This window comes from Mus musculus, chromosome 3 (genome assembly GCF_000001635.26).
Source record: "Mus musculus strain C57BL/6J chromosome 3, GRCm38.p6 C57BL/6J".
Taxonomy (NCBI): domain Eukaryota; kingdom Metazoa; phylum Chordata; class Mammalia; order Rodentia; family Muridae; genus Mus; species Mus musculus.
In genome coordinates, this window is record NC_000069.6 from 86,985,952 (window position 1) to 86,995,833 (window position 9,882).

Below are 9,882 nucleotides of genomic sequence, written 5' to 3' on the forward strand. Positions count from 1 at the left end.
GTAGTACTATGTCCAATTTTCTGAGGAATCGCCAAACTGATTTCCAGAATGTTTGTACTAGCTTGCAATCCCACCAGCAATGGAGGAGTGTTCCTCTTTCTCCACATCCTCGCCAGCATCTGCTGTCACCTGAATTTTTGATCTTAGCCATTCTGACTGGTGTGACGATGGAATCTCAGGGTTGTTTTGATTTGCATTTCTCTGATGAGTGAACATTTTTTTAGGTGCTTCTCAGCCATTTGGTATTCCTTAGTTGAGAATTTTTTGTTTAGCTCTGTACCCCATTTTTAAATAGGGTTATTTGATTTTCTGGAGTTCAGCTTCTTGAGTTCTTTGTATTCCCATGCATTTTTAATACCATCGGAGTTGTAACTGAAATACAACTTTGTCTTGCTTTAGATATTGAGACGGCACACAGTCTCAAACTCATTCTTTAGTATAACGGAAAGACAGTTTTTTTTTTTTTTTTTTTTTTTGTTGTTGTTTTGTTTTGTTTTGTTTTACAAAAAACCTCCAACTCTCAAGTACCAGGGGGTTTGGCTTTGTCAAAGAGTAATTTACCAATCGTGCCTGCGCGTCCTTCCGGGTTAGGCAGGCTCTGCGCCAAAAAACCCCCAGAGCCTTTGTGTACCAGGCTGGGAGCAGAGTAAAGTGCAGAAGTCGGAACCCAGGGCTGTGTAGAACTCTGGCGCTATGCGGTACCTACCGTGCCTGTTGCTGTGGGCATTCCTACAGGTCTGGGGACAATCTGAAGGTGAGTGAGTAAAAGCTCACACAGAACCGACTAGAGAGGGGAGGGAGGGAGGGAGAGGCTGGCTAGAAGCGCTGTGCAGTAGTGGGCGGGTGGAAGTGGGCTTCCCTGCTTGCAGCAACAGTGGGAGGAACAACCTGTGGATCCAGCTCAGGACAGAGTGCAGTTCAGAACTACATTGAGCCTGCCTTTCCTTCCACAAGCCCAGCGAAAGCTTTTTCCTACTGCAGTCTGTCCTCAGACTGAGCCCATTCGCTAAGTTCTTTTGTTTTCCTTTGTTTCCAGTCCAGCAAAAGAATTACACCTTCCGCTGCCTGCAGACTTCTTCCTTTGCTAACATAAGCTGGTCCCGCACAGACAGCCTGATCTTGCTGGGGGATCTGCAGACACACCGTTGGAGTAATGACTCAGCCATCATCAGCTTCACGAAGCCATGGTCCCAGGGCAAGTTGAGTAACCAGCAGTGGGAGAAGTTGCAGCATATGTTTCAAGTCTATCGAGTCAGCTTTACCAGGGACATACAGGAATTAGTCAAAATGATGTCACCTAAAGAAGACTGTGAGTGGAGGGGTTGGAACCCTGAACCCAGTGGGCAGGAGTGATCCAGACCCCAGCTGGATAACTGTGGGCATCGGGCATAGCTTCTCTTCTCTGTCCACCCTTATGGTTTTACTTCAGTCTAAAGGTAACCCTTGTCCCTTCTAAAAATAGCCGGTTTCTGCTCTAGGACACCATGATCATTTTCCTCAACTGGCACCTAACTATAATCTTCATACCAATTCCTTTTTTCAAAACCCCTTAATCATGAACTCTTTGGTCTCTGCCCACTCCTCCTTACAGATCCCATTGAGATCCAGTTGTCTACCGGCTGTGAAATGTACCCTGGGAATGCTTCGGAAAGCTTTTTTCATGTAGCATTTCAAGGAAAATATGCCGTGAGATTCCGGGGAACATCTTGGCAGAGGGTCCTAGGGGCCCCATCTTGGTTAGACTTGCCCATCAAAGTGCTCAACGCTGATCAAGGGACAAGTGCAACCGTGCAGACGCTCCTGAATGACACCTGGCCCCAGTTTGCCCGTGGTCTCCTAGAGGCAGGGAAGTCAGACCTAGAGAAGCAAGGTCAGCTGGCTATTTTCACCCTGGCTCTCCACTTGGATCCATCTAGGTTTTTACATCACTGTCAGCTGTAGAGGAAGGGCAAGGCCTAGGAAGAGATGATTAAGGCCTGTGGGGTTTATTTTCTCGTTGACAGCCACTCTTGGGTTCTATAAATTGAGTTAATAAAGACTGAGGATGAAAACTGAGCCATGCCATATTTGAGGCAGGCTGTATCAGCTGAACTCAGGTTGTTCCAGAGTAAAGAGGAGGGCTACAGGGGGCTCAGATCAGGGAGGGGGGTAGAAGTATCAGGGATGGTCTTCCTAGCCAGAGGGAGACAAATGGATTAAACTAATAGGCAACTTCATCTCCAGAGGTGGGCCTGTGGGAAGCATGAACTTGATAGGAGACCTGGAGCCCCTAATATAAAATGTCTTGCTTTAAATTTTTTTTTTCTTATTCTCTTGATGAGTACAGAGAAGCCAGTGGCCTGGTTGTCCAGTGTCCCCAGCTCTGCACATGGCCATCTGCAGCTGGTGTGTCATGTCTCTGGTTCTACCCAAAACCTGTGTGGGTGATGTGGATGCGGGGTGACCAGGAGCAACAGGGTACTCACAGAGGTGATTTCCTGCCAAATGCTGATGAGACATGGTATCTTCAAGCAACCCTGGATGTGGAGGCTGGAGAGGAAGCTGGCCTGGCCTGCAGGGTGAAGCACAGCAGCCTAGGAGGACAGGATATCATCCTCTACTGGGGTAAGAAAGAACTGGAGCCTGGGTTGCCAGTGAGCAGAGGCAGCCACCAAACATGGAGCGAGAGTTGAATAGACCTAGATTCAGAAATGAAGCCCCTAACTATTATAGAAGAGCTAGAAGGAGGGAATTCTAGATAAAAAAGAAACCCCAAAAGACTTGAGATAAGATGTTCTCTGTATAAGAAGAAAGAAGACCCAGAAACTGACAAGATCCAGAGGTCAGTGGCAAATAAAGAAGTTTGGGAAGAGCCATTCCCCAGTAGAGAGGACCCAAGGCCCAAGGCATAGCTGCAGTATATTGGGCGTGTCCTGAGTGAGCACTGGACACTTTGCTGCCCCTACTTCCACTTGTCACTTAGCTTTGAAGCAAGGGTTGTTATTTTGAGTTTAAGAATGAGGACGTTGATGCTAAGATAGGGTAACTACCCAGATTCACATAGAAAGGACTGGAGGTAGACAGAGTCACACCTGTTTGGATAGCATGTAGCCAGATCCTGATCATGAGAAATAGAAAGGATATACTTTAAATTAGAATGGGGAACTTGAAACAGGTACTGGTTTTCTGTTGAGAGATACATTGTATTCTTCCAAACCAGATGCCAGGCAAGCACCCGTGGGCCTGATCGTCTTCATAGTACTAATCATGCTAGTGGTGGTGGGTGCTGTAGTCTACTATATCTGGAGAAGGAGAAGGTAAGTCTCCCTGTCCATGTGCTCCTTCCCTCAGCATCCCTCCTTCATTCCTTCCTTTTCTCTCCTAATGGTCTCTCTCTTCTTCCAGCGCTTATCAAGACATCCGGTGACTCTTCCTTACACCTGCCTCTCCTGAAATTCAGACTTTCCAGGCTCTAGGACTTCAGTCCTGGTCTGCTCAGGATCTGGGGATGAAAGAGAGGAATCCTGAAGAAGTGAAGAGCAACCAGTATGCTCCTTTAAATTTAGGAATATTACTTCCTAATTAAATTAAGATCAATTCAAATTACATGTATGTGCGGAGTGAGGTGGGGGTGGTGTCTGTGCTCTTGAATACTAGTGATCTTAAAAGTAGGAGAGCCTGCGGTTTCCCTGCAGCCGGAGTTATAGCCCGAGCAGCCTGATATGGACTATAGGAACCAACTCTAGTCCTCTGCAAGGCCAGTGTGTGGTCTAAGCCACTGAATCATCTCTCCAGACCCTCTTAAGAAAAGTATTTACTACAGTGAGAAAAAATAAAAACTATAAGGTATAAGATTTTATTGTTTTATTAAATCTTGGATTCTGAGGCTGGAAAGCAACTATTTTGGACAAAATTCCTAAAATAATATCACATTTACTTTGTGGTTACTTGTCTTTTAAGAATAAAATAAAGAGTGAGCTTGTTTTGGGGAACATTAAAAACAAAAAAATTAACACAACATATTGGTGACACATTATGTGCCATGATGAAATCTCAATAGCCACTTTTCTTCCCTACTATATAGTTTTTTGAATGGGCAGTTAAAGAATTTCATGAGGTCCTCTATTTGGGTTTAATTTAAAAGAAAAGGAAAAGAACATTAAATTCCAATACAGTAATGGAGTGGAGTGGTACTACCTTGAGATTTGTAAAGAAGATGGTTTGTCCATAAATGAAGTAAAGACTAAAAGCTTAACTAATATATCTATTTAGAGCTAAAACTATAGAAAATGTTCATATACTTTTCAGATAATTTTTGAAAACTACCAATAGGTAGCAATTTGAGGATATAGTTTTTTAAGATGGTGATTCGTGAATAAATTATGGGCGACGTCAGTACTGGTGAGGATGTGGAGAAAGAGGAACACTCTTTCATTGCTTGTGGGATTGCAAACTGGTACAACCACTTTGGAAATCAATCTGGTGGTTCCTCAGACAATTGGAAATAGTTCTATCTGAAGACCCAGCTATACCACTCCTGGGCATATAACCAAAAGATGCTCCTATATATCATAAAGAATATTCATAGCAGCCTTAATTGTAATAGTCAGAAGCTGGAAACAACCCCGAAGTCCCTTCATGGAAGAATATATACAGAAAATGTGGTACATTTACACAATGAAATACTACTTAGCCATTAAAAACAAGGACATCATGAATTTTACAGACATATGGATGGAAACAGAAAATATCATCCTGAGTTAGGTAACCCAGACCCAAAAGGTACATATATGAGTACATATATGGTATGTACTCACTGGTAAGTGGATATTAGCCCAAAAGTTCAGAATACCCATGATATAATTCACAGACCATATGAAGTTTAATAAGAAGGAAGTCCCAAGTGTGGATGCTTCAATCTCATTTAGAAAGGGGAACAAAATAATCACAGGAGGCAAAGGGAGGGTGGGACCTGGATGGGAGAGGGGTAGGAGAGGTTAAAAAAAAAAGGCGGGCATGATAAGGTATGGAGGGAGAAAAGCCCAGAAGGCCAAGAGAATGAATAGAAATATGCAGCAGTGTAGGGTGGGGATTGGGGGGGCACTAGAAAGTCCCAGACACCAGGGATGTGAGGGGCTCCCGGGAACCAGTGGGGATGACCTTAGCTGAAATGACCAACAGTGAAGAGATAGAAGCTGAAGAGATCACCTCCAATAGATAGACATGGTCCCTAGTTGAGGCATGGGGATGCCCACTCATCTCAAAAATTTTAACCCAGAATTGTTCCTGTCTAAAGGAAATGCAGGGACAAAAATATGGAGCAGAGACTGAAAGAAAGGCCACCCAGAGACCACCCCACTTTGGGATCCATCCCAGGCATAGACACCAAACCTTGACACTATTGCTGATGGCAAGATGTACTTGCAAAGAGTCTAGCATGACTGTTCTCTGACTGAGACAGATGCAGATACTCACAGCCAACCACTGGACTGAGCCTGGGGACCTCAATGGAAGAGTCAGGGGAAGGACTGAAGGAGCTGAAGGGGATGGCAACCCCATAGGAAAAACAACAGTGTCAACTAATTGGATGCTCAGAGCTCCCAGGGATTAAAGCTACCAACCAAAGAGCATGGGCTGGTTCTTGCCCCTCTCCACATATGTAGCAGAGGACTGTCTGACCTCAGTGGGAGGGGATGCACTTGGTCCTGTGGAGGCTTGATGTGCCAGAGAAAGGGGACACTGGAGAGGTGAGGTGGAGGTGGGTGGGTGGGTGGAAGAACACCCTTTTAGAGATGAAGGGGAGGGAAGATGGGGTGAGGGGCTCATGGTGGGGGGACCAGGAAGGAGGACAACGTTTGAAATGTAAATAAATAAAATAATTAATAAAAAATATTCACTTGAGCTAAACAAGTTAGACTAACGTGTTCCAAAAACTTACTTGCTAAATCAAATGAACTGTCAATTTTCAAAGTATTTTAAAATAAAATGTATATTGCATATTATATCAATATCATATACTTTCTTTTATATCACAAATAACTTAATCCAGCCAAACAAGAGTAAAGACCATTATTCAAGTTTTATTTTCTGTTAGGTATGGCTATCTATCTGAAGCAGGGTTTGAAAAAATAGCATTGACCACAGGAGAGAGTAGGGTTCATATAGCATCCTAAAACTGTAAGACTCTGGGGTTTTCATGGGTTGAGGGATTTCTAGAGGAATTTTAGTTACAAAGGAACTTGACTGAACATTTCAAAATTATTTGGAAGAACATCTTATCAGAGTGCATGTCAGGGTATAGGGTATAGAACATGTCAAATTCTAGAAGACAGGCCAAGATCTGGTCAAATCCAAGTTTTACAGAAAACAAAAATGAACTTATTTTGACATCCTAATAAGATGTCTTCTAATCTTAAGATGGAGTCAGGCTGGTTCAGCAATACTGTTTTTTAAAAAGAACCCAGAACCTTTGCTATGCTGTAATCTCAAAAGATCTTTCAATAAAGAAAGCAACAGGCTGGGCCTTAATATTCCTAATATTTCAGCACATTTTAGTATTCAGGAGCAATATCTTCTCTTCTTAGTGGGGTTTCTGTTTGTTTGGTATTTTTCTGTTTTTTTTTTTTTTTTTTTTTTGGTTTTTTTGTTAATGTCTGAGGAGAAACATAAGATATAAGAAAAAGTTTCATTTTAAGGAACAGAAGATTTAATATCATAGAAACAAATTTTCTTCACAAGTTTTTAGAAAATTGTCACTAGTGAAAATTAATAACATATTATACTTTTATAAAACTATCATGTAAATGGATTTAAGCGAGATGAATTAGTATGTAATAGCTAGCATTTTCAGTTGTTCTTGAATTTCTAATACCCAAAACCACTATTCTTTTTTTCTCTTTGCATATGTGTAAACTCATTGACACTTGTTAAGCTATGAAAGTGTCCTGGTAACACAGTAAAGTTGTTTCTCCTCAAGGGACAATTGGTGTTTGTGAAAAAGTTAATCAGTTCACCTATTACGTGCTGTAAATAAAAAGAAAAAAGAGAAGCCAGAAACTTTCTATTTCAAGGTGTGTGTGTGAAGGGTGAATAGGGCAAAGGGCATTCTCCCTCTAATATTAGTGAAAGCACAGACAGGCCTTCAGCCCACGCATAGGAAACATTCTCTGAAAACCTACTGAACACACCTGCACTGAGCACACCTGCACTGAGCACACCTGCACTGAGCACACCTGCACTGAGCACACCTGTACTGAGCACACCTGCACTGAGCACACCTGCACTGAGCACACCTGCACTGAGCACACCTGCACTGAACACACCTGCACTGAGCACACCTGCACTGAGCACACCTGCACTGAGCACACCTGCACTGAACACACCTGCACTGAGCACACCTGCACTGAACACACCTGCACTGAGCACACCTGCACTAAACACACCTGCACTGAGCACACCTGCACCGAACAAACTTGCTTTACATGCACTGACACTCCAGTAGAGAGATGTGCATTCATTACCACAAGAAAACAGAGGTTTTCTTTGCTGCTACACTTTTCTCATTCTTGACTTTCAGTTTCCAATTGCAGCACGACCAGTCTGAGGCTAGCCTCAGGCCTCCTTCTGTCTTACCTTCCCTGTCTCTTTCTTTTTTTTTTTTTTCTAATTCATTTGTTGTCACTAATAAATGATGCTGAAGCAAGCAGATGCCTCCCATAAAATCCAGTTACCTTGGGCCAGCAAAAGATTTCATAGGGTACAGGACCCTGCCACCAAGCCTCATCAGAGTTTGACTCATGGGACCTACATGGCAAAAGGAGGGAACCTACTCCTGCAGGTTATCTTTTGACCTCTACAGGGGTTCAGTAGGGCACATACATGCACACACATGTAAATTGTTGTGGTTAAGACCTGGTTCTTCCTCACATTCCCACGCTCCCAGAAATAAGACTCAGACTCAAAATATATTTACAAATACCTTGGCCATGAAGCTAGGCTCTTCTCTGACTAGAATCATGACTTAAGATAACACATTTATTTTAACCTACATTCTGCCACACGGCTAGTTACTTGTGATCAGGTCCCATGTATCTGTCTCCTCATAGCTTCCCAGAACAGATTTCCTGCCTGTTCTATTCCAGAATTCTTTTCCTTCTCAGATGCCCTACCTCCCACTTCCTGCCTAAGTCATAGGCCACAGGCTTTTTAATTGACAGGTGATGTATCCATACAATACACAAGATATTCTTGCTACAGCTAATCTTGGTTGTCACCTTGAATACACCTAGAATAAACCAAAAGCCAGACATCAGCCACAAAGCTGGCACCTGTGAGGGGTTTTCTAGATTGGATTGTTTGAGGTAGGAAGACCCACTCTAACTAGGGGCCATATCTGCTTGCTCTTACCCTCACTGATTGTTTAAGTTAGGGGTCTATTGCTGCAGGAAAAGACTATGATCAAGAGTTGCAGAGGAAAAGGTTGACTTGCCTTATGCTTCCACATCACTGTTCATCACTGAGGGAGTCAGGGCAAGAGCTCAAACAGGGCAGGAGCCTGGAGGCAGGTGCTGATGAGGGCCGTAGAGGGATGCTGCTTACTGGCTTGCTCAGGCTACTTTCTTACAGAACCCAGGACCACCAGTCCAGGGATGGCACCACCCACAATAGGCTGTTTCTTCCCCAAACCCCAGTCAATCACTAATTTAGAAAACGTTCCATAGGTTTGATTACAGCCTGATCTTTTAATTTGAAGCTTCTCAGAGGACGTTATCTTATGTCAAGTTGACATAAGCCTAGCCAGCACACTGGCAAATTCATCCAGCTTGTTTCTGAGGCATTCCTTTGCTCATTTTAGAACCTACATTTTTGGGATTCCAAACACAGCTTAAAGACCGGCAGCTCTTTAGGAACCCTCTAGGACTCTAGCAACAGATTGGAACTGCTGAGATATCTAGTCTCATGGACTGAACAATTACTAGATTCTTGGCCTTTCCATCAGGAGACACCCATTGTTGGCCTACCTAGACCACAGCCTATAAACAACTAATAAATCTGACTTTAATATGTATTCTACCAGATCTATTCTTTTAGAGAAACCTGACTAATACAGATGACTCTGGGAGATGCTGGCACATGCCTTTAATGCCAGTACTCAGGAGGCAGAGGCAAAGAGTTCTGAGTTCAAGGCCAACCTGACCCACAGAATGAAAGAGCCAAGACTACATAGAAAAACCCTGTCTTAAAAAATAAAACAAGCAGCCGGGCGTGGTGGCGCACGCCTTTAATCCCAGCACTCGGGAGGCAGAGGCAGGTGGATTTCTGGGTTCGAGGCCAGCCTGGTCTACAGAGTGAGTACCAGGACAGCCAGGACTATACAGAGAAACCCTGTCTCGAAAAACCAAAAAAAAAAAAAAAAAAAAAAAAAAAAAAAAACCAAACCCCCCCCCCAAAAAAAAACCCAACAAACTGCAACCAAACCCCAACAAACTGCAACCAAACTAACCAAGCAAACAAAACCCCAAAGCTAACTAGTAACTAGTACATACTATTTTATAATCTGAAAGAAAAGTTAAATAGCTCTTCCCTGCCTGGGTAGGTGTGGTGCTTGGCCCAGGGAGTGGCACTATTAGGAGGTGTGGCCTTGGAGGAAGTGTGCCACGGTGGGTGTGGCTTTGAGACCCTCCTCCTAGCTGCCTGTGAGACAGTCTTCTGTTTTCCTTCAGAACAAGATATTCCTTCTTCAGCACCTTGGGGTCCATTCCAGATACAAATTATAGCAGTGTTTGAGAGAAACAACCCAAGGAGAGTAGGGTTTGTTTGTTTGTTTTTTTTTTAACCAAATAGATATATACTGTGACTTCTCATTTTAAAATACTGTTTCACCAAGTAAAACCTCTGGATACA

General features: G+C 43.3%; 1 pseudogene across 1 annotated transcript; it reads left to right on the forward strand.

The window, feature by feature from the left end:
* Nucleotides 1–634: 634 nt before the first annotated feature.
* Cd1d2 (CD1d2 antigen) lies at nt 635–3,582 on the forward strand (annotated as a pseudogene). The gene is made up of 6 exons (NR_038188.1): nt 635–754; nt 1,037–1,309; nt 1,592–1,870; nt 2,327–2,604; nt 3,200–3,296; nt 3,385–3,582. The product of NR_038188.1 is annotated as a CD1d2 antigen, transcript variant 3 (transcript).
* Nucleotides 3,583–9,882: the final 6,300 nt, after the last annotated feature.